A 24430-nucleotide genomic window follows, 5' to 3' on the forward strand; every position below is an offset into this window, starting at 1 on the left:
AAAAACTACTTAATGGGTCTCAAGACCTCCATCCATCCCATTAAACTACCACTCTGGGGGTCTTGGATGGGGATGATCATCTGGGGGTACCACTGAGTTCATTTTGTGGGCTAGACAAAGAATTATACATCTTAGAAACAAGACTCATGCAGGGAAATAAAAGCCAATGGGAAGCTGGAGTGACAGGTGAAGAGGGAGTCACAGATGCTGACTGTGAAGGTGGCTACCATCCAAGAGTGGAGGTGACAGTCAGAGATCAAAGTGACTGCAGATGCTGAGAACAAAGTGCCAGCTGTGCATGCATGCGTGTGTGTGTGTGTGTGTGTGTGAGAGAGAGAGAGAGAGAAAGAGAGAGACAGAGACAGAGACAGAGAGACAGAGAGAGACAGAGAGACAGAGACAGAGGACGTTGTGTGGGCTCCTTGGGCCTTCTTCCTTCTGGTCTCCCTTTGCCCTGCATTGTTTATGCCCTGTGGCTAATTGCAGCTTGTAATATTTGCAACCTGTAAAGCTTACAATGTTCTGAGGAGTGTGTGTGTGTGTGTGTGTGTGTGTGTGTGTGTGTGTGTGAACAATCCCAAGAGCAAGGAGAAGCCCCTCGTAAAGAGGCAAGTCTGTTTTCCACAGCAGCCTGCTTTCCCTTGACCGTCCTCCATGCCCCTCTCAGAGACCAACACTGACTGTGGTCAGGGATAGAGGCAATGACTTCTGGATACTTACTGATGAGATAGATAGAGGAGGACCCTTAAGGGAAGGTCTCTAGGGATGATCCAGAGTGAGATGGTAGAGCTCAGTTGCCTGTGTCGATCTGGAGTTCAGGACAGTCATTCAATGACAGTGTGTTAAGTGGTTGGGGTAATATTCATGACATAAAGAATGAACCCATAAGAATAACCATAACCGCCTGCAAGATTTTGCTGAAGGGACCCTGATATAGCTGTCTCATATGAGGCTATGCCAGTGCCTGGCAAATACAGAAGTAGATGCTCACAGTCAGCTATTGGATGGAGCACAGGGCCCCCAATGGAGGAGGTAGAGAAAGCACCCAAGGAGCTGAAGGGATCTGCAACCCTATAGGTGGAACAGCATTATGAACTAACCAGTTCCCCCAGAGCTCGTGTCTCTAGCTGCATATGTAGCAGAAGATGGCCTAGTCGGCCATCATTGGGAAGAGAGGCTCCTAGGTATCGCAAACTTTATATGCCCCAGTACAGGGGAATGCCAGGGCCAAGAAGTAGGAGTGGGTGGGTAGGGGAGTTGGGGGGGGGGAGTGTATAGGGAACTTTCGGGATAGCATTTGAAATGTAAATAAAGAAAATATCTAATAAAAAATAATACAAAAGTAATCATGAAAGAAAAAAAAGAATAACCATAACCCTTAGTGAGACTATGATTGACAGTCAGCTGGGGAAGATGTGCTCTTATTGGAGAATGGGCAATAAAACTGTGTAAACTCCCTCTGCAGGCTGCAAGGCTGGTGGTTTCTTTGCTGCTTTTGTCTGTGCAAGGTATGCACCATGGAGGAGGAAGGTTTGACTAAGAAGCCTCCCTCCAGTCAATTCAAGTTCAGAGGTCAGCCATTGTGCATCTTGGATCTCATGGGAAACATTAAGAGACAAGGTTAATAATGAGAACTCTTCAAATGCCATAAATAATGTGTCTTGTTCAGCAAGGTGAACTGTGTTGTGCAACAGGCTGAACCATACACCAGAGAGAGCCTTGTAGTGTAGAGGGAATGCTGACACATTTCCCAGCAGAGATCAGTGAGTGGGTGTGACGTTAGTCATTCTTTCCCAATACCAGACACGCTCTTTGATAGAAGTGAGCACCGGAGGCCATGCCTGGGTGAAAAGTCAGGGTTATATTCTCATGGGGGTGGGGAGTCAGAGGTGATAATCTAAGTTAGAGTCTAAGAGGGAAATATAATTCCACTGGGTTTGTTTTGTAGGATTGCACAGAGATAGCCCATGGATACAAGACAGGTATTCAGGACAAATGAACTCTGTGAGTTTGATGACTGGGAACTTGATCTCACTCAACTGGGGGACATGGCCATAGAGTACAGCATGTCATCCTACAGTTATAAGAGGTTAGTTTTCAAAAGTACAGTAGCTAGAAACGGTATTGTTAGAACTCACCTCCATGTTCAGGACAATTGTGGTCCTGTTTGAATTAAGATAGCTAGCAGACCTGTTGAACCTGCGTGTAAGCTCTTACTGCATGTAAGTAATGATGGAGGCATGTTCTTGGAAAAATCCATTCTGTGTTCTGTATCCATTCTTCTAATCTTGAATTTTATTTCACTAAAACAGTTTAGCCTTTTCCCTCCTCCTAAAACAAACAACCCCACCAACTCTATGTTCTGCTCCAGAGATGAAGACATTTTCTAACAATCACTCTCTCTCTCTCTCTCTCTCTCTCTCTCTACTTTTATGTAATTTGGTGTTTTGACTACATATATGTATGTGTGAAGGTGTCAGATACCCTGGAGTAACAGGAGTTACAGAGTTAGGAGCTGCCATGTGGGTGCTGGGAATTGAACCCAGGACCTCGGGAAGAACAGCCAATGCTGAGCCATTTCTCCAGTCGCACAAATTTCTTTTCTGAAGTGGCTCATTCTATTTTCCCTGCAATCACTAGGCCTGAACTGATTCTATTATGAGGCTAATGGTCTTCTAGAATATAATGGCTAGAGCATAGTCAGAGTAAAAATGATAGGCCCACAACCTGGAAGTGCCCCACTGGAGTGTAAGGGTAGTAGGTATTACTCCAAGGCAAGCAAAAGTCTGGGTGTTCCTAAAAGGCTCCCAGCCTACAAGGTGAGATTAGCCTTGGAAGGCTTATGGATTTACTGAGTTTTGCGCAATCCAGCCAAAAAGGTAAATTAATTGTGAGAGGTGAGTTGGCCTACCAGGTTGTTCCAGGAATCATAACAGCTACCTTAAAGGCTGCTAGGCTGGATGGAATGGCAGGATAAGGACTTTCCAATGCAGACTCAGGAAGGGGCTCTCCCTGAGGACTTTAATCAGGATCAGATCTCTAGAACAGACTAGGAGAGGCCTCAGCACTCTTCCATCAGGAGCTCTTTCCAAACCAAGAGGATTTAGAACCTGGTCAGAGAGGCCAAGACATAGATGCTAGCTGGGTAGTCTTGAGGTCATGCATCAGGTCTCTCAAAAGGAAATGCTCGTCATACAAAGAACCCAGTGGCCCTGGGGTACTCCTTAATGGCACCCAAACTACTGGCAGTAACTTTGTCTAGGCAGCTAAGGCCTCCTACATCAGTTTAGTGAGTCTGTTTATTGTCTCTACCTCCCAGGAAGACTGGGGATGCTAGGCACAGGGGGAGGCTAAATTGTATTCCTAGGGCCAAAGAGACACCTTTAGCGACTGCTGCTATGAAGGCTGCTCCACTGTCAGTCCACATGCTTCTTGTTGTTCTGAATCTGGGAGTGATTTGCTTCTTCTTTCTGATTGTCAAGGAAAGGCTTCAACCCACTGGGTAGAAGTACACACACACACACACACACACACACACACACACACACACACACACACTCCAGTTTGGTAAGATCTACCTTCCAATCTCTCTCTGGAAGTCTGGTAGAGAGAATAAGTTAGACGGGGCTGGATTCCATCAGAATTCAGGCTTCTTTAGTCTTTCTTATGGCATTTCCAACTGTGGAAATCAAGGGTTACCTTATGCTAGTTACTTTTCTGTTGCTGTGATAGAATGCCATGAGCAGGCAAAACTTCGAGATGGAAGAATTTATTTGGACTTATGGTTCTTGAGGCGTCCATAATGGGTGGGGGGTAGGCACAATGGCAATGACTGACATGAGGGCAGGAACAGGAAGCTGAAAGGTCACATCCTCAAGTGCAAGCATGAAGTCAAGAGGGCAAACAGGAAGTAGGTGAGAAAGCCTGTCCCCAGAGATGCACTTCCTCTAGCAAGGCTGCACCACCTAAATGTCCAAGCAGCATCACCTACTGGGTACCAAGTGTTCAAATAACCAACTCTGTCTTCCCTTTCCCTTTCCCTTTCCCTTTCCTCCCTTCTTTCCTCTGTCTCTGTCCCCATGTCCCTGTGTCCCCGTCTCCCAGTCTCCCTCTCCTCCCCCCCCCGTTTCTTTCTTTGGGACAAGGTCTTTCTATGTAGCCTTGGCTAACTTGGAACTATCTAGATCAGGCTGGCCTCAGACATACAGAGAGATATTCCTGACTCTGCCTTCCAAATGTTAGGATTAAAAGAGGGCACCACTGTGCCCAGCTGTTTGTTTCCTTTTTACTCCATGGCTTTTTGTAATTTGTTTTCACCGTTGCTGCTCCCAGATCTTTATGCCCTTTGCTTTTCTAGTTTGTGCAGCAGAGGCTGGTTTAGCCTTGCCATGCTCTTGGCTTTGAATGAGTGCAATTGGCAAAAAGAAGTGTAAGAAACAACACAATGTTCTCAAATCTACATTTACAACCTTCCCCACAAATCAAGAAAGAAACACCTGTTTAAAAAAAAAACAAAACATTGTTCATGAACTAACCAGTACCCCCTGAGCTTGTGTCTCTAGCTGCATATGTAGCAGAAGATGGCCTAGTTGGCCATCATTGGAAGGAAAGGCCCTTGGTCTTGCAAAGTTTATGTGCCCCAGTACAGGGGAACACCAGGGCCAGGAAGCAGGAGTGAGTGGGTTGGGGAGCAGGCGGGGGAGGGTATATGGGACTTTCGGGATAGCATTTGAAATGTAAATGAAGAAAATATCTAATAAAAATTGTTTAAAAAACCTTTGTTCTAGAGTTACTGATTGAGAGATTATCGTGTATCAAGTCCTCTCTCTGTTTCATCTGTGGATGAACATTTCATTATCTGCTTTTACTATGAGCATCTTTGTGTCATGAGATGAACAATAGCAGCTTCAGTTGGAAGTAATTTTATCCTTTAGCTGTCATTAAGGGCACTATGACTTTATTCTTGTGGTGTTCTGTTGTGTTGTCCTCGTTTTTTTCTTGTTAGAATGAGGGGGTCAGCTTGACCCAGGACAGGGGCTCTGAGTGACACTTTGAGACAAACATAAGTGGGTCTGAAGTGGGAGGACCATATTCTGTCGCCAGAACCAGCCACCCAGGAGATTAAACAGCACATGGCAATTCACCATAGTGTCTACCGCCAAATGACGTGTGCTTCTCTATACACGGAGCTCAGTGTTTTACACTGTTCAGGGAACTTGCTTTTGAGTCCAGAGCCAGCTAGCATCCACCTTCCTTATGACTTTCCTAGAGTGCCCCAGTGACTCTTATCTGCTGGGCCACTATTAGAAACAACAACCGACAAGTGACAGAAATCACTTTTTTCTCTTCTAGAGTGCTTCAGGAGACAATGCTTAACCTTAAGCAGGCCACCCTCTGATCTCCTCAAACTGTCTAAGGCTTTATGATGCATGGTGCTCGCGCCTATGTCCAATCTGGATGAAGTTGACAGAGGTAGAGATCTTACCAGCATCTAACCTGAGATCCCTGCCTAGTCTTGAGATGAGCAACTGTTTAAAAACCTGTGTCCACAATCTATTTGTGTGTATCTGCAAATGAAGGCAGACAACCTGAGAGAACCCAGTAAGTATTCTCTTGCTTACAAAGAGAGTGAGCTGTAGGAGAAGTTTGCTTTCCCCATGTAGACTGGATATCCTAGTACCTCAGAAGGGAGGTTACAATCTGGTTGGGCCCTGTCTTAACTGGGTCTACTATTCCTATGATGAAACATCATGGCCAAAAGCAAGTTGGGGAGGAAAGGGTTTATTTGGTGTACTGGCTGGTTTTGTGTGTCAACTTGACATAAGCTAGAGTCATCAGAGAGACAGGAGCCTCAGATGAGGAAATGCCTTCGTAAGATCAAGCTATGAGGCATTTTCTCAATTGATGATCAATGTGGGAGGTCCCAGCCTATTGTGGGTGTTGCTATTCCTGGGCTGGTGTCCTGGGTTCTATAAGAAAGCAGGCTGAGAAAGCCATAGGGATCAAGCCAGTAAGCAGCAATCCTCCACAGCCTCTGCATCAGCTCCTGCCACCAGATTCCTGCCCTGCTTGAGTTTCTGTCCAGACTTCTTTTGGTGATAAACAGTAATGTAGAAGTATAAGCTAAATAAATCCTTTCCTGCTCAAGTTGCTTTTTTTTTCCTTTCTTTTTTTTTTTTCTTTTTTTTTTTTTTTGGTCATGGTCTTTGGTTGAAGCAATAGAATAACTAAGACATTTGGTTTATGCTTCCACATCCATAGTCTATCATTGGAAGAAGTCAGGACAGGAACTCAAACAGAGCAGGAACCTGGAGGCAGAAACTGATGCACAGGCTATGGAGAGGTTCTACTTACAGACTTGCTCATTCTGCTTTCTTATAGAACCCAGGACCACCTACATCAGGGAATAGCTAGTACAGTCTAGTCTGTCCCAGGGAAGCAGGGGACCCAGGAGTAAAACTTCTGTTTTTACCTATGGATCAGCCCCCAGAATCTCCCAACTCCCTTTCCTTTCTGCCCATTAGGCCTCTGCCTACAGTTCCCTGGTCCCCATCGTTCCTCTTAAAGCCCAACTATCTGTGGTAGCATCACCTGCTGATAAAGTAAAAATGATAAAAGTCATTTGAATCTTGAAGGAGGGGTTTTATGAAGTAACAGAACCTGATTCAAGCTAAGCTAATAGTTGTTAGCCTGAAGAGAGACTAAAACAAATCTCTCTGGCCCCTGAGGCATTTATTTAGGAAAAATACACGTCCATATTCTCAAGGACCATCAGACACAAGATGTACTCAGTGACTGTAGGATGCTGAGCTACTAAAATAACATCATCCCTTAAGTCTCAATTCTTTTGGTCAAGTCGAAAAGAAGGCTGGGGAAGCACGTAATGGCTGAGGTGAAAAAGGAGCATCAAGGAAAGGGGAGACTGGTAATGAGGAATGACCCAAGACAAAAGGGCTGCAGACAGGACCGTTGGAGTCTGGATGATGCGATGATGCACTAGAAGACAATCAGAGAAGAAGTGTGTCCTTCATGGACCTCGCTCTGGCTTCCATAAGGAAAGCTGCCTAAGTGTCATGTAGACAAAGAGATGAGCTAGGTATTTCAGAGCTGGGTTCAGAGCTTTCCTACCTGGCAACTATAGCCATTTCCTAGAGGAAAGTGGGTGGCAATGCTCATTATTTTAGAAGTGGTGATATAATCCCACCATGGTTTCCTGCTGTTACAGGTAGGGAATATCTGGTTAGATGTATAAAGCCCTTTGATAGTCAAAGGATTAGATCCCCTACTCATCCTCATATCTCCCCAAATAAAGGGGGCTCTGACTGGGAGAGTCGGCCATGCTAATGGTATCCAATGGGTTCCTCAGCTGTACAAGGTTATGTGGACTACCAGAGGATCGATCACAGTCATCTTTGAGTCATCTATCATGATCTTTAGTCAAGTGGGGAGAGCTTTAAATCCTGGACTAGTCCCCACAAACAGTAGGAGTGTTCTTGGGTAAAGGATGGTTGTTGGTATAACCAAATTTGTTCTGTGGGATGGACAAAGAATTGTATTTCCTGGAGAAAAAAGAAGGCCCACACAAAGAAAATGAAAGCCACATGCAAATGTCAGGTGAAGAGAGGAGGCAGAGATAGCACCAGCCAGAGGAGGAGGAAAACCTGTAAAAATGACAGTTTGTAGAACAATGAAAGTAAAGTCTTAGAAAGTAAAGTAAGAAAAGTATTAGTCACTGTTCTATTGTTGTGACAAAACCCCATGACCAAGGCAATTCCTATAAAAGAAAGCATTTAGTTGGGGTTTAGCTTACAGTTCTAGAGGCTTAGTCCATTATCATCATGGGCAGGGAGCATGGCAGGAAGGAGGAGTGGTGCTTGGGAAATATCTGAGAGCCATACCCTGACCTGCAAGCAGAAAGAGAGAGAGAGAGAGAGAGAGAGAGAGAGAGAGAGAGAGAGAGAGAGAGAGAGAGAGAGAGAGAGAGAAAGAAAGAAGAAGAAGGAGGAGGAGGAGGAGGAAGAGGAGGAGGAGGAGGAAGAGGAGGAGGAGGAGGAGGAGGAGGAGGAGGAGGAGGAGGAGAAGGGGTGGGGAATCAGGCCTGGTGTGGTGTTTTGAAACCTCAAAGCCCACACTCCCAGTGACACTTCCTCCAACAAGGCCATATTTTCTAATCCTTCTAATCTTTTCAAACAGTGCTACTATCTTGTGAGTGAGAATTTAAATATATGAGCCTATAGGAACCATTCTTATTCAAACCATCACAGACAAATAGCTCTCACTGGGACTGGCCTAGGAGGAAGAGTACACACTGGGGCTCTAGGTCAGGCTTCTTCTGAGGCCCTATCCCTTCCAGTTTTCCTCTACTTCTCCCTCAATGATCCTAATCACCAGACATTAGTAATTTGTAAAGGTTGCAATGTCCTTGGAAGGGGGAAGGTGAAACAAGCAAGGAGGAGAAAGGAACCCTTCTTAAAGGGACTGTCTCTTTACAGACTGGTCCAAGTTCCCTCGACCCTCCTAGAACACCACCAGACAATACATCCTAGAACACTGCTCCAGACAGTATCATTTCGTGTATCAAACTGACTGCCTATAGAACTCAGTGAATCAATCAGGAATGTTTTTGACTAGGCTCCACCTCACCTTTCTGGTTTACATTTCACAGTAATAGTTCAGTGTATAGGTGAATTCATAGAGACAGAGTTGGATAGAGGTTCCCAGGAAGTCTGAGAAGTTAGCTCATAATAGTTCCTGGTGCCAGTGCTGAAGCAACTTAGAAATAGTAGTGATGTACACACAACATGGAAACTGATAACAGAATTGCAGACTTAGAGATGTTTAGCTAGGCATGACAGTAACTTCTCCAGGAGCTAGTTGTGTGATTTTTCTTGGGGAGAGTTGGGGAAATATCTATTCACCTCAAATATAGGACTGATGATATACTAAAGAAACAATTCCACCTAAGTCTAGGTTATTGAACTAATGAGTTAGTGTGATGGTTTGTATATGCTTGGCCCAGGGAGTGGCATTATTAGGAGGTGTGGCCTTGTTGGAGCAGGTTATGTCGCTGTGGGTGTGGGCTTTAAGACCATCATCCTCACCACCTGGAAGCAAGTCTTCCACTACCAGCCTTCAAATGAAGAGGTAGAATTCTCAGCTCTGCCTGCATCATGTTCCCACCTTGATGAGGATGGACTGAACCTCTGAACTTGTAAGCGAGGCCCAAATAAATGTTGTCCTTATAAGAGTTGCCTTGGTCATGGAGTCTGTTCACAGCAGTAAGACCCTAAGATGTGGGGATATAGGAACACAGGTGAGGCATTACTTTCAGGATCATGGATAACTCAAAGCTGCATCATCAAGAAGCCAACTCTAACATGAGTGACAACACACAGAAGCTATATGCTAGGTCCTTACCTGAGTTGCAGGACATTTAGCTGCTTGCAGAGTCTTTCTTCCAACGATTGCTACTGCGCTTATACAACCATGGGGCGGGGCCTCTTGCACTTGTAAGTTTCAAGAACTTCCTGACATTTGTTTACTTCCTCACATTTGTTTACTTCCACACTCCCACAAGTTTCATTTACTTATTAGATATATTTTTGTTTGTTTGACAGGGTTTTTCTATGTAGCTTTGACTGTTCTGGAACTCACTATGTAGGCCAGAATGGCCTTGAACTCATAGAGCTCGGCCTGCCTCTGGCCCCTGAGTGATGGAATTAAGAGGTGGCGGCTACTTACTGAATCTTAAGGAAGAAAAGGTTTAGTTCAGAGAAAATAGCTACATAATCATTGAGACAGGAGGATTGCTGGAGGCTGGAAACTGGAGACATAGTGAGACCTAAGGGGATAAAAATGGTTTTAAACACTACATTTTGTTATATATATTTCAACACAAAAGAGGTTCAGCAAAGTCTACTTTATTCCAGTCACATTCATATAAATTGTTTCATCTTTGACTACCCTCTCCTATTTATCTTCTTTTCAGTTTTCTACAAGGCAGGAAAAATATTTCCTCATATTGTTGACAATTATTTCTCAAACTTAGGAAGACTTTTTGCTTCTGAACAATCAATGAAATATTAGACTTTAAATCTTCAAATGCCTTGGGTGGCTTTTATGGCCTTCTTGTCACATTTATAGAAATATATTTTGTCTTCCTTTCCACTAAGTACACACCTTCCGAAAGCACATAGAAACAGGCAGTCATGTCAATTTCACAGCTCCTGATTTTTTTAAATCAGATGATCTCTCACAAAAAGGAATATTTCTCAGGGGACGGGTAACTGCTCAGTCTGCCATACCATACTGTACCCAGTAGCCTTATCAACTCCTTCTGAAAATAGACTGTGTACAAAGCCAAAATATAGCCTGAAAAATGAACATTCTTCTTTTTAAAAATGGAGACACTGGTATCTATACATCTAGTTGAATTTCAGGGGGAAATAACTTAGCAGTTTATCTGTTTCTTTCTTTTTTTTAAAAAAGATTTATTTACTATTATATGTAAGTACACTGTAGCTGGCTTCAGATGCACCAGAAGAGGGTGTCAGATCTCATTACGGATTGTTGTGAGCCACCATGTGGTTGCTGGGATTTGAACTCAGGACCTTTGCAAGAGCAGTCAGTGCTCTTACCCGATGAGCCATCTTGCCAGCCAATCTGTTTCTTATTTTTTGAGACAGGCAGGGACTTGTGTATCTCGTGCTGGCCTTGCACTCACTGTGTACTGAAAGAGGACCTTGAGTACCTGATCTTCCTGCCTCTATTACCTGAATGCTGGGATTACAGGCATCCACCAGCATACTTAGTTCATAGTGTGCAGGAGATCTAGCTCAGAACTTCAGGCATGCTAAGCAATCTGGCTACTAGCTGAGACACATCCCTAGCCCCATAATCTGTTGTAAATGGTGCTAAGTTTATTGTAGAATGGACGCATCATCATGCAGATCTACACATTTGAAGGGCTCATACCTCCAAAGTCAAAATTCAATTTTTAAAAATATTTTCAACTGTTAATATTAAAAAAACAGAATAATTGTTTTAAGGTATATCTTGTTATTATGTCTCCCTTTTCATTTCTGACCTTATTAATTTGGATACCTTCTCTGTGCCCTCTGGTTAGTCTGGCTAAAGGTTTATCTATCTTGTTGATTTTCTCAAAGAACCAGTTCCTGGCTTTGTTGATTCTTTGTATAGCTCTTTTGGTTGATTTCAGCCCTGAGTTTGATTATTTCCTGCAGTCTACTCTTGGGTGAATTTGCTTCTTTTTGTTCTAGAGCTTTCAGGTGTGCTGTCAAGCTGTTAGTGTAAGCTCTTTTCAGTTTCTTTTTGGAGGCATTTAGAGCTATAAGTTTTTCTCTTAACCACTGCTTTCATTGTGACCCATAAGTTTTGGTATGGTGTGTCTTCATTTTTATTAAATTCTAAAAAGCCTTTAATTTTTTTCTTTATTTCTTCCTTGTCCAAGTTATCATTGAGTAGAGTGTTGTTCAGCTTCCTTGTATATGTGTGCTTTCTGTTGCTTTTGTTGTTATTTAAGGACAGCCTTAGTCCCTGGTGATCTGATAGGATGCATGGGATTATTTCAATCTTCTTGTATCTGTTGAGGCCTGTTTTGTGACCAATTATATTGTCAATTTTGGAGAAGGTACCATGAGGTGCTGAGAAGAAGGTATATTTTTTTGCTTTAGGATGAAATGTTCTATAAATATCTGTTAGATCCATTTGGACCATAACTTCTGTTAGTTTCACTGTGTCTCTGTTTAATTTCTATTTCCATCATCTGTCCATTGCTGAGAGTGGGGTGTTGAAGTTTCCCACTACTATTGTGTGGGGTTCGATGTGTGCTTTGAGATTAAGTTTCTTTTACGAATGTGGGTGCCCTTGCATTTGGAGCATAGATGTTCAGATTTGAGAGTTCATCTTGGTAAATTTTTCCTTTGACCAGTATGAAGTGTCATTCTTTATATTTTTTGATAACTTTTGGTTGAAAGTTGATTTTATTCAATATCAGAATGGCTACTCCAGCTTTTTTCTTGGGACGAATTGCTTGGAAAATTGTTTTCCAAACTTTTATTCTGAGGTAGTGTCTGCCTTTGTCACTGAGGTGCATTTCCTGTATGCAGCAAAGTGCTGGGTCTTCTATTATTTTGTTGAAGATATTAGCTGGCCCTTTAAGTTGAAAATCTTCATTCTCATCAATTCCTATTATCCGTAGGTTTCGTCTTCTCATTGTGTCCTGGATTTCCTGAATGCTTTGGATAAGGAGCTTTTTGCATTTTCTTTGACTGTTGTGTCAATGTTTTCTATGGTATCTTCTGCACCTGAGATACTCTCTTCTAGCTCTTGTATTCTGTTGGTGATGCTTGCATCTATGTCTCCTGATCTCTTTCCTAGGTTTTCTAACTCCAGAGTTGTCTCCTTTTGTGATTTTTTTTTTATTGTTTCTATTTCCATTCTTAGATCTTGGATGATTTTGTTCATTTCTTTTGTCTCTTTGATTGTGTTTTCCTGTAATTCTTTAAGGGATTTTTGTGTTTCCTCTTTAAGGACTTCCAGCTTTTTACCTGTGTTCTCTTGTACTTCTTATGGCCTTCTTAAAGTCTTCTATCATCATCATGAGATTTTAGATCTGACTCTTGCTTTTTCAGTGTGATGGTGTATCCAGGACTTGCTATGGTGGAAGAATTGGGTTCTGGTGATGCCAAGTAACCTTGGTTTCTGTTGCTTATGTACTTAAGCTTGCCTCCCGCCATCTGATTATCTCTAGTGCTACCTGCCCTTGTTATATCTCACTGCCCTGTCTTTCCTGTGATCCTGGTTGTGTCAGAACTCCTCAGAGTTCAGCTGTCTATGTGATCCTGTGATTCTGTGATCCTGTGATCCTGAGATCCTGGGTGTGTCAGAGCTTCTGGGAGTCAAGCTGCCTCTGGGACCCTGAGATTCTGGTATGACCAAGTTCCTGTGATCCTGTGGTCCTGGGTGTGTTAGAGCACCTGGGAGTGGAGCTGCCTCTGGGAGTTATGGGACTGTCTGAGGAGTTTGCACTCAAGATCTGCTCAGGGCACCACCTCAGACCATAAGGAACTTGTGCCACTGATTGGGTGGAGTTCTTGGATACCTGGGTTCCTCTGATCCAAGTTACTCCTGGTGTTGGGGTAGATGTTGTATCCTCCTCATCTCTGATCCTCCAAAGTAAAAATTCTAAGCAGTAAATTCTTATTAAACTCTTACTAAAAAGTTCTCTCCAAGGGAGGAATAGGAGACATTCTAGGAATATGGAAATTACAAAGAAGTTTCTGTCCCCTTGTTCACTCTGACTCAGGGTCTGGTATTGGCATTTTTCTGAAGCCTAGATACAAAGAAAATAGCAGTTAATCTGTTTAATTCTTATCTTTTGAGACAAGGTCCTCTGTATCCCATGCTGGCCCTGAACTTGTTATGTACTCCTGGCTATTAGAACCATTCAATCTCTTGCAGAGAAAACCAGTGGAAGAATTTTCCATTTACGAGCTGGAGAAAGCACCTAGAAACCTTGCTTTGGTTGTTGTTGGTAAGTACAAGACTCAGAGAGAAGAGAAGGGCTCTGAGCCCCAGTTGCCTTGATTCTTAGGATGGAATGTGATAATTCTGCAGTCTCCTAGAACTGTGTATGGTGATGCCCTTTTTTGATATGATTGTAACCACTCTCTTATTAAACACACACACACACACACACACACACACACACACACACACACGAACATAAAGAGGAGGAAGGGGAAGAAGACAGAGTCATCGGCGTGACCTAAGACCTTTCACGTGCAATGCTAGCAGTCAAGATCTGATAGAAGCATGTCAAAGGACAATAATCTGAGAATCCTATGTTCAGATCAACAAAAGATGGGCAAATGTTAAAAAAGTATAATGCCCCTCTCAAAAGAGTAAGTAAGGTTTAATACCAACCACAGATGAACAAAGACCTCATGATAGGAAAGGAAGAGGAGGGATGGAAAACACTCACAGGATACACATAGCCACGGTGTAATCACAAACCTGTATTTATTAAAGCAACAGGACAGATCCAGCCTTTGTACACAGATGACAGGAGCTAAGTGTATACAGCAAAGTCATCACAAAACCAAGGAGGACTTTGTGAGATTATTGTTATAACCATGTCCTTGTAGATTACTGTTACAACCACACCCTTTTAGACCAGTGCTACAACTGTGTCCCTGTAGATTACTGTTATAACCACACCCTTGTAGATTTTTGTTTTAACTGTGCCCTTGTTGATATTTTATTAGCTTATTTAGCAGAGAGATAAAAACAATATAAAGGAATAAAAAATATGTTTGACAAATAGGATGTGATTTGTACTTAAAGAATCTTACATCCATTGAATAAGTGAGAAACACACCCTTTCCAAAGGCCCAAGAATACCCATAAAAAGTGACCTTTAGAAAGTGGGATACGTTAACAATTATAATCCAAAAAATTCCAATAAATAATCAAATAAAATTAAACATAAAAGATCTTAAGTGACCCAAATCCTACCTCCTTGGAAACAAAAAGGCAGCTGTTACTAACCTTTGGATAAAAGGAAAAAAAAAATCAAAAGATAAACAACCAGTTTTCCAGGAGTAAAACACAAGAAATGTCAGCCCTGAGCAGAATTTATAGCTGTGAATGCCTTGCTGCCAAATAGATCAAAAATTGTTCAAGGATTTTTTAAAATATTTTTTTTTGAAAAAGACAAACAAAATAAACTCTCGAAAAACATCAAGAAGAGGGATAAAGCAAAGTCAGAAGTAATAAAGCAGCGTGAGGGGAGGGAACCCTGCGTAGATCCAAACCCTGCTTCCCTGCAAGGACCGATGGAAAAGACAGACCTCTCAAGGTTCTAATTAAGATGAACAAGAGCGATAAAGGGACTGTGAGCTAAGCCAAGCAAGATTAGGATGATGGAAGAAGAGAGCTAAGATACAGGCCTGACTCAAAGAGCCTCAGAGTATAGGAAGAAGCTCTGGTGACAGCTTTTAGCACTTAGGAGGATGACTTGCTAGAAGGAAAACCAGGAACACATTATCAACGAGAAGCTGGGGACACTGATAAGAGACCTACCACATCTTTAAAACAGCCATTGATGTTTAAGAGACATTAGCAATATTTAGATAAGGATATATGGAAAATGATATTATAGGGTTGCCAATAATTCTTTTTTTTTTCCTGTGATGAGCTAAAACTTTCACACTAAAGTACTTAGGGATGAAATATGATGTCTACAGTTTTATATACCACAATCTCCCTCCTTGTATGTTATTTTCATTATAAAAATCACAGTAATCAAAACAATATGGTATTGGTGCAAAGATGGGTGTAGTGTTTAATAGAGCAGACTACAGAGCCAAGACCCAAATCCACACACACAGAGACAACAGAATTTTGATAAAGGCACATAAGGTGGTTTCCACTGAATGATGATTACATTTATTTATGCTAATAGCAAACCTGTATCTCTGCCTCTGTTTATTACAACCCAATGCTATAAACCCTATAGAAGAAAATAAAAGAGAAAGTCTTTATGATCCTAAGGTAGGCAAAGATTTATTAGATACAACACTAAAATCTATAAAAGAATGATTTCTTCATTGATTTTTATCAATAGGCATAAATTTATATTTGTATAATAAACCATTGTGAGACTATGCCGGGGCCTAGCAAACACAGAAGTGGATGCTCACAGTCAGTTATTGGATGGATCACAGGGCCCCCAATGGAGGAGCTAGAGAAAGTACCCAAGGAACTAAAGGGGTCTGCAACCCTATAGGTGGAACAACAATATGAACTACCTAGTACCCCCTCCCCCCCCCCCCCCGGAGCTTGTGTCTCTAGCTGCATATGTATCAGAAGATGGCCTAGTCAGCTGTCAGTGGAGAGGCCCATTGGTCGTGCAAACTTTATATGCCTCAGTACAGGGGAATGCCAGGGCCAAGAAGTGGGAGTGGGTGGGTGGGGGAATGGGTGGGGGAGCGTGTGGGAGACTTTTGGGATAGCATTGGAAATGTAAATGAAATAAATCCCTAATTAAAAAAAAAGAAATAAATAGGTCAAAACTCTCAATACACAGGTTATGATATCCTAAGAACAATGGTGTTGAATTTAATGTCTTTGATGTTCCCACCTCACCTTTCAGCATCTGATTCTATTACAATCATCTCACTAACAAGTTCTCTGTAGATGTCAGTCACAGAAAAGGACTTTAGTTAATGTAATAAAAAAATAGAATGTATTCGGGGAAGAAGTGGGCATCTACTGGGTGTGGAAAGCCTGTAGCAATGCCCTTGTTAGGACTTTCCATGATACTTTTATAATCTGGTGAGCTGCTTCAGGAAGCCAAAGCTGGGATGACATAGTTCCAGAAATTGCCCTGCCTTCTAGCACCTTGCACTTGGAGTAACTAAGAGTTATGCTTGTTTTTGTTAACTCAAGCTCTGTCATTCATTCAGGACTATTCACTTAGCACATATAGGGGAGATGAAGTCTTCCAAAAGGCACCAGAGTTTGTAACAAGGAAAGGCAGGGTGATAGATACTGGGCAGGAACCACCTCAGCTTCTCTGTTGTGCTTGGAGTTTCTCCAAAGTTGGAGAAACTTTCATGGGTGTGGCCTTCTTCAACCAATAGTCTATCCTATTGGGAATGACCACAGCATTAACTGTTAACTCTGTGAATTCATTATACTATTCAGACTGTCATAAGTACAGTCATATTTGGAGGTATTTGGAGAATGGAGCCTTGATGCATGAATTTGGAGGGCCCCCAATTTGTCCATATCACACTGAAAACACACAGAGATGAAAGGAAGAAATGCAACAAAAGAAACTGCTGTCCTTAATGGATTATTTTGGGTAACTTTGCAACTGTGTCAGAAGTAATACAAAGACTGTTCCTCTATCCTCATCTCTTGAATTCTGCTCTCTCTCTGTGTTGTTCTGCATGAGTCAAGCTAGACTCTTGATAAGACAGGTCTGATGTGGTCGATGCATGTGTGTTAGTTATGAACTTGAGGTAGGAAGAGTAAGGGAAGCTGCAGTAAGATGCATTATTACCCAAGGCAGGCTTCAGGTTCTAAAGACTCATAGAAACACTGAGTGAATAGGGACTGAGTCTAATCCTGTTCTTTAGTCAGATACAACAAAGCACCTTTGCCTTACCTACCTGTCTCTTATGGTTATAATTTGTGGCAGAGTGTTACCACCATAGGTTTGGGGGGCAGGCTATGTTTTAATCTTAAGCTTTGTGTGGTCTTGGGAACATCAGCTCTTCTGTGTCTCTGATTTTCTACCTACAAAATGGGTACTTTACCCACTCTATAGGGCTATTGTGCTAAGACCAAGTAATATATGAAATGCTTACAACAAGGCTAAATAAATACTAACTCTCCAGTAAATGCTATCATTTCTAATATTGTCACCAAAGATGGAAAATTCTACTGGCATGGTGTGATATGGTGCTGGGATCAAACTCAAGGTCTTGTGCATACTAAGCAAGCACTCTAGCACAGAGCTACATTTCCAGTCAAATCTCTCCCTTAAAACTTCAGAACCTGCCATGTAAGAATGAAGATCTGAGTTTAGGTCCCCAACACTCATGGGAATATCAAGACACAATGGCCTGCATCAGTGCTTGGAAGGAGTGACAGGGGGGGTCTCAGGAACTTGTTGACCTGGCAGTCTAGATAAACCAGTCAGCTCAATGTTCAGTGAGAGTCATTACCTCAAGAGAATAAGATGGAGAACAATTGAAGAAGATACTGGATATTGAGTTCTGACCTCCCTACATACATTCACATGTGTGCATATGCACATATATACATATGAACATGTACAAATACTACTAAAAATTAAATTCAGAGTAACTAAATAGCTAGAAAAAAAAAACGATTTTAGCTTTAAATAGATAGCAACAAGAATCTCCACAGTTAGCTGAGTGCCATGACTTGAAAAGCCTAACCCATTTAAATATACAGTAGATAGTGCCAGCACAAAGCCCTGTTCTTTATAATAAGCAACATTTCCGGTACCAACGCATGTTCCCCGTAGACTTTTGCTTCACATTTATTCCTAACAACCTCATGTCTCCTGCTCCCTAGAAGCTGAAAATTAGAAAGTAAAGGGAGAAAGTTCTCAGAAGCAAGCACATTGACAGTAGCAAGAAGTCACAGCTGATACCTTGTCAGTTGAAGAGGAGGAAAGAAAATTTAAAAGGAGAGTCAAGAGTGCCATATGGCCTAATAGCTCCCAAAGGCTTCCCTGCCCATCTTAGTGATTGATGTTAAAAAAGACGACCCAGGAACCCTTACTTCCTATTGCTAATGGCTCCTCCATTGCCTTAGAAGCCCAGCTTTAGAAAGACAGTGACTTCTTCCTTTTCTCTTGTATGTCACTGATTCCCAAGTCTCATTGATTCACTAAGATACCCATCTAGAGGCTCTGATGCCTGGCCACAGGGAACGGTTTCTTAATAGACAGTTTCTGATACTGCAGTTTAACCACTTTATTGAATAGCTGTACAAAGGACATCTAACTGGTCTGTCTGCTGAGCACACATAGTAAGGTTGTTGGGTATCTACCATGTGCCAAATTATATAGAAGCATCATTCTTCTCAAATGAAATAAAAAAGGCACATCAATGTTATTATAGACACAGAAGAACTTAATAAAAGTATGAACGTTTTCTATTTTACCTGAATGAGATAAGGAAGATAATTTGGGAATTGAACACGGAATTCAATGAAGAAATAGCAACATTGTACAGAACACGAGCTGGAATGGAGATGGAACAGAAAACTCAATACACCAATTAGAAAACTTAGGGAAAGCCTTACATATAGAATGAATCAAGTAGAAGAGAGATTATCATGACACAAAGATCAAGTAGAGGGCTGCACAAAATAAGCAAAGAAAATTTAAAAAAATTAAAAGCAAAGGATAGGAATGTACTAGAAGTGTAGGATACCATCAAAAGCTAAATCTTCACATTAGCTTTTGATTGTAACTTCAAAAAGTGGGAGATGAGCAGAGATCAGGTCAATGGTAGAGATCAGATCTTTAACAAGATAATAGAACAAAACTTCCCCAAACTAAGGGAAGGAATACCTATAATGATACAAGAAGCATAAATAAGAAAAAAAATGAAAGAAAGAAAAAAGAAACACCTTGTGGCATATCATAGACAAAAACTACAGAGGAATCTTCAAGAGAAAAAGCACAAGTCACATATTAAAGAAAACTCATTACAATAACACTCGATTTCTTGGAAAGCCAGAGGAGCCTGGAACAATGCACTCTGAAGTTCTAAAAGTCCATGACTGCAAACCCAGACTATTGTAACCAGCAAAACTACCCACCGGAGTTGAAGGAGGAATAAAAAAAAACAAAAAACAAAAAAAAAAAACACAAAAAAAACAAACTGTTCATGATCTAAACAGCCTAAAAATTCATATGCAGCAACAACAACAACAACAAAACAAAAACAATAAAAGCAAAACTGTTAAACAGAATAAAATCAATACTTGTAACTGCAGAGGAAAGCAACTCTAGAAAGAAAACAAAGCTATGAGAAACAAATCATAACTAAGGACACAAACCAGCAAAAACATCAGATGGCATCAAAACAACCACACACACACTTCTCAGTAATAACTCTAAATATTAGTAGCCTCAAATCTCCAATCAAAAGACATAGGGTAGTTGAATGGATTAAGAAACAATATCCACCTTTCTGTTGTGTGTAAGAAACTTATTTCAGTTTTTAAGACAGGCACTGCCTTAGAGTGAAAGGATAGAAAAAGTATCCCAAAGCAAATGGGATTAAGAAGCAAACAAGCATTGCCATCCTCATATCTGACACAATAGACTTTAAACTAAAACTAATCAGAAGAGACAAAGAAGGCATTTCATTCTAATAAGAAATCAGTTAACTAGGAAAATATACAAACAATAAATATATATGCAACAACTTCCAGTGCATCCAATTTCATAAAAAGCATACTAATGGAATTGAAGATGCAGATTTAACAGAAACTCAATGATAGCAGGAGATTTTAATATCTATCTCTATCTAGTAGATCATTTGGACAAAAAAGTAAATGGTGAAACCCTTAGAATGAATGGCACCTTACATCAAAGGAACCTAACAGACATCTACAGAACATCCCACTCAAACTGCAGAGATTATGCATTCAACTCAGCAGCACATGGAAGCTTCTCTAAAACAACACATGCTGAGACACAAAGCAAAACTCAACATATAAAAAAAGTTGAAATAATATCATGTGTCCTATTTGAACATTTTGCGATAAAACTTAAAAGTGAGAACACATAAAACTCAGAAAGTGTATAAACACATAGATATTAAACAACTTATTATTGAATTGTGAATGGGTCAAAAGAAGAAATAAAAAAGAAAGCAAAAATATTTTTGGAATTAAATAAAAATGAAAACATGAGACAGAACAAAAAAAAAACCTCTGAGACATATTAAAAGCAGTTCTAAGAGGGAAGTTTATAGCCATAAGTGCCTAAATTAAAGTCAGAAGATCACAAATAATGTAATGATAAATTCAAGAATTTGAAAACAAACAAAAAATAAGAACATACTAATTCCAGAGCCAGTACATGGCAAGAAAAAAATAAAAATCATACCAAAAATTAATTAAGTAGAAATTAAGAAAACAATAAAAAGGCTCAATGAATCTAAGAGCTGGTTCTTTGAAAAGATAAGCAAGATGCACAGACCCTTGGCTCAAAAGAAAGAGATGACTCAAATGAACAGAATCACAAATGAGCAAGGAAACATTAACAACAGACAAAACAGAAATACAGGATATCATCAGTGAATACATAAAAAAAAATCTCATACTCCATTAAGCTGGAAAATCTCAAACAGATGGATGAATTTCTTCATTTATCCAAATTAACAAAGTTAAATGAAGAAGAGGACAACAATCCAAACAGACCCAAGACTAAAGGTCTGTTTATAACATCATAAAGGCTGTAGATGACAAACCCACAGCCATCCAATATCAGGAGTGACACAAGGCTGCCCACTATCCCTACTCTTTTTCAATATAGTGTTGGGAACACTAGCTGGGGCAATAAAACAAGGGAATTAACAAGATACAAATAGGAAAAGGAGTCTAATTATGTCTATTTGGAGATGATATGATATTATGCATAAGAGATCCTAGAATCAATCAACAATTTCAGCAAAGTGGCAGGGTACTAAACCCAGTAGCTTTCCTATACTTAACAATAACACACCGAGACAGATATCATGGACACAGTCCCATTTACAATAGCATCAAAGCCAAGAATAAAGTATCTTGGGATGAGCCTAACCAAGAAGTGGAAGATCTCTACTATGAAAACTTCAAATCCCCGAAGAAAGAGATTAAGAAAGACACCTGAAAATGGAAAGGCATACGATGTTTCTTGATTGGTAGAATTGATATGGTAAAAAATGACCATTCTACCAAAGACATTTACAGGTTCACAATCACAATCAAAATACCCACAATGTTATACACAGAAATAGAAAAAAAAAAAAAAACGTAAAACTTATATGAACCAGAAGAGAACTTGGACAGCCAAAGCATTCTTGAGCAAAAAGAATACTAGAGGGATTTCTATCCCACACTTCAAGAAATGTTATAGTGCTATAAAAATAAAAGCAGTATGATATTGAATTCAAAAATAGATATGCAGACCAGTAGAATAAAATAGAATATTATAAAAGGGGAATATGTAGGTTTTGATACTTGATATTCAACAAAGAGGCCAAAACTATGCATTGGAGAAAAAAAAACCCAAAAAACAACAACAACCCAGCATCTTCAACAAATGGTGCTGGGAAAACTGCATAGCTATGTGCAGAAGAATAAAATCAGACCCATATATATCACCTTGAACAAAATTAGATCAATTTGAAACCTGAGACATTAAAACTGCTAGAAGAAAATGTAGGCAGTGCCCTACAGGACAGAGGTGTAGGAACGACCTTCTGAATAGGACTCCTTTAGTCAATGTACTAAGGCCAACAATCGAAAACTGGGACCTCATAAAAGCAAAAAGCTTCAGGACAAGCAAGGAAACAGGCAATCAAGTGAAGAAGAAACCTACAGAACTGGGAAGAATTTTTGCAGCTATGATGGATACTCATGGTTGTCAATTTGACTACACCTGGAATTAACTAGAACTCCCCAAATGGAGGGGCACACCTGTGGGATGTTTTTTTCCCCCCCCCCACTTAATTTGAAGTGGAAAGATCCATTTCTAACCTGGATCTTTAGGGCGGGAAGACACAACTTTAATCCAGATCTTTTGGGATGGGAGGATCCACCTGTAATCTGGGCCACACCTTCTGCTGGAAGCCTATATGAAGACATGGAAGGACATAACCCTTGCTCTTTACCTGATTTGCTCTTGCCTTGCTAGCAAGACCATTTCTTCACTGGCATTGGAGCCGATTTCTTTAGAGTTCCAGTGTATACTGAAGAGTAGCTGAGACATCTAGCCTTGTGGACTGAGCAACTATTGATTCCTAGACCTTCTATTCATAGACAGCTGTTATTTGATTAGCTGGATCACAGCCTGTAAGTTATTCTAATAAATCATATAGTTATGTATATGTATATATATACACACATAAATATTCTATATATTTTATTACTCTAGAGAACAATAATACACTAGCTATACATCTGTCAGAGAATTAATATCTAAATTATAATAAGAACTCTAAAAAAATAAAGAGTAAAGAAAATGAATGACCCAATTTGTGGTCATTTGAAAGAAATGGACCCCATAGGCTTATAGGGAGTGGTGCTATTAGGAGGTATGGCCTTGCTGGAGTAGGTGAGGCCTTGTTTAAGGAAGTGTGTTACTGGGGATGGGCTTTGAGGTTTCATATACTCCAGCCAGGCCCAGTGTCTCACAGTTTCTTCCCACTGCCCTCAGATATGAATGTAGAACTCTCATCTACTTCTCCAGTACCATGTATTTCTGCTTGCTACAATACTTCCCACCATGATGACAATGGATAAATCTCTGAACTATCAGCCAGACCTAATTAAGTGTTTCCTTTACAACAGTTGCTGTGGTCATGGTGTCTTTTCACAGCAGTAGAAACCCTAACTTAGATACAACTAAAACATGAACAAGCTATCTAAACAGAGTTCTCAATAGAAGAAACAAAAATGGCTAATACCTCAAGAAGTGTTTATAATCCTTAGGAATTAGAGAAGTGTAAATTAAAACAATTTTCAGGTTTCAGCTCACTCCAGTAGGAATGACAAAGACCAACAAAACAACTGACAGCAAATGCTGGTGTCGTTATGGAAAAAGAGGGATCCTCATGATGGAAATTGGTGCAGTCACTCTGGAAATCAGTACCAAGAATCCTTGAAAAACTAAAAACAAATCTACCATATATCTGAGCCATGCCACTCCTTGACATATGTCCAAATCTCATCTTGACATCTGTGGTAGATTGAATGAGGATGGCCTACATAGGCTTATACATGGGAATAAAAAGCCCATAGTTGGCGGAACTGTTTGGGAAGGATTAGGAAGCATAGTCTTTGGAGGAGGTGTGTCACTAGGGGGTGGGTTTTGCGGTTCAGAAGACTTGTGCCATTCTCAATGTACTCTCCTTCTTCCTTCCTTTCTTAAATATTTATTTATTTTATGTATGTGTGTACAGTGTAGCTGTACAGATGGTTGTGAGCCTTCATGTGGTTGTTGGGGATTGAATTTTACGACCTCTGCTTGCTCCAGTCAGCTCTGCTCGCTCCAGTCAGTCCCTGCTTGCTCTGGCCCAAAGATTTATTTATTAATTTACATAAGTACACTCTAGCTGACTTCAGATGCACCAGAAGAGGGTGTCAGATCTCATTAGAGGTGGTTGTAAGCCACTATGTGGTTGCTGGGATTTGAACTCAGGACTTTCAGAAGAGCAGTCAGCGCTCTTACCCACTGAGCCATCTTACCAGCCTTGTACTCTCTTTCTACCCTGTGCTTGTCAATCAAGATGTGAGCTCTTAGCTGTTCCTGTCACTATGCCTTTGCTCCATCATCATGAACTTTACTGCTCTGAAACTTAAGCCCAATTAAATGTTTTCTGTTATAGGTTGTCTTGGTCATGTTAGTGTGTCGCAGCAATCAAAAATTAACTAAGGCAGAAGTTGGTACCAGGAAGTGGGCCATTGTTGTGACAGACTTGTCCATGTAATTTTTTTTGACAAACATGGAAGACTTTGGGACTTTGGCGTAGAAAAGTGGTTGAGTACTACAAGAAGAGCTGAGTGGGCTGTTCCAGGAGAAGCTTGGATTGTACTGGTTGATTGCTATGTAGACTATGAGGGCCCAACTCAAGATGAGGGACAT

General features: G+C 40.8%; 1 long non-coding RNA gene across 2 annotated transcripts in view; it reads left to right on the top strand.

The window, feature by feature from the left end:
• The window catches only part of Gm30688, a 46173-nt gene that overhangs the window by 19663 nt on the left and 2080 nt on the right, over nucleotides 1-24430 (top strand). For both annotated transcript variants that reach the window (XR_001785327.2, XR_001785328.2), the window contains exons 3-4: nucleotides 5353-5601; nucleotides 13483-13555. This is a non-coding gene — a long non-coding RNA (predicted gene, 30688). The remainder of the gene's footprint in view (nucleotides 1-5352; nucleotides 5602-13482; nucleotides 13556-24430) is intronic.

The sequence above is a fragment of the Mus musculus genome, chromosome 6, assembly GCF_000001635.26.
Source record: "Mus musculus strain C57BL/6J chromosome 6, GRCm38.p6 C57BL/6J".
Taxonomy (NCBI): Eukaryota; Metazoa; Chordata; class Mammalia; order Rodentia; family Muridae; genus Mus; species Mus musculus.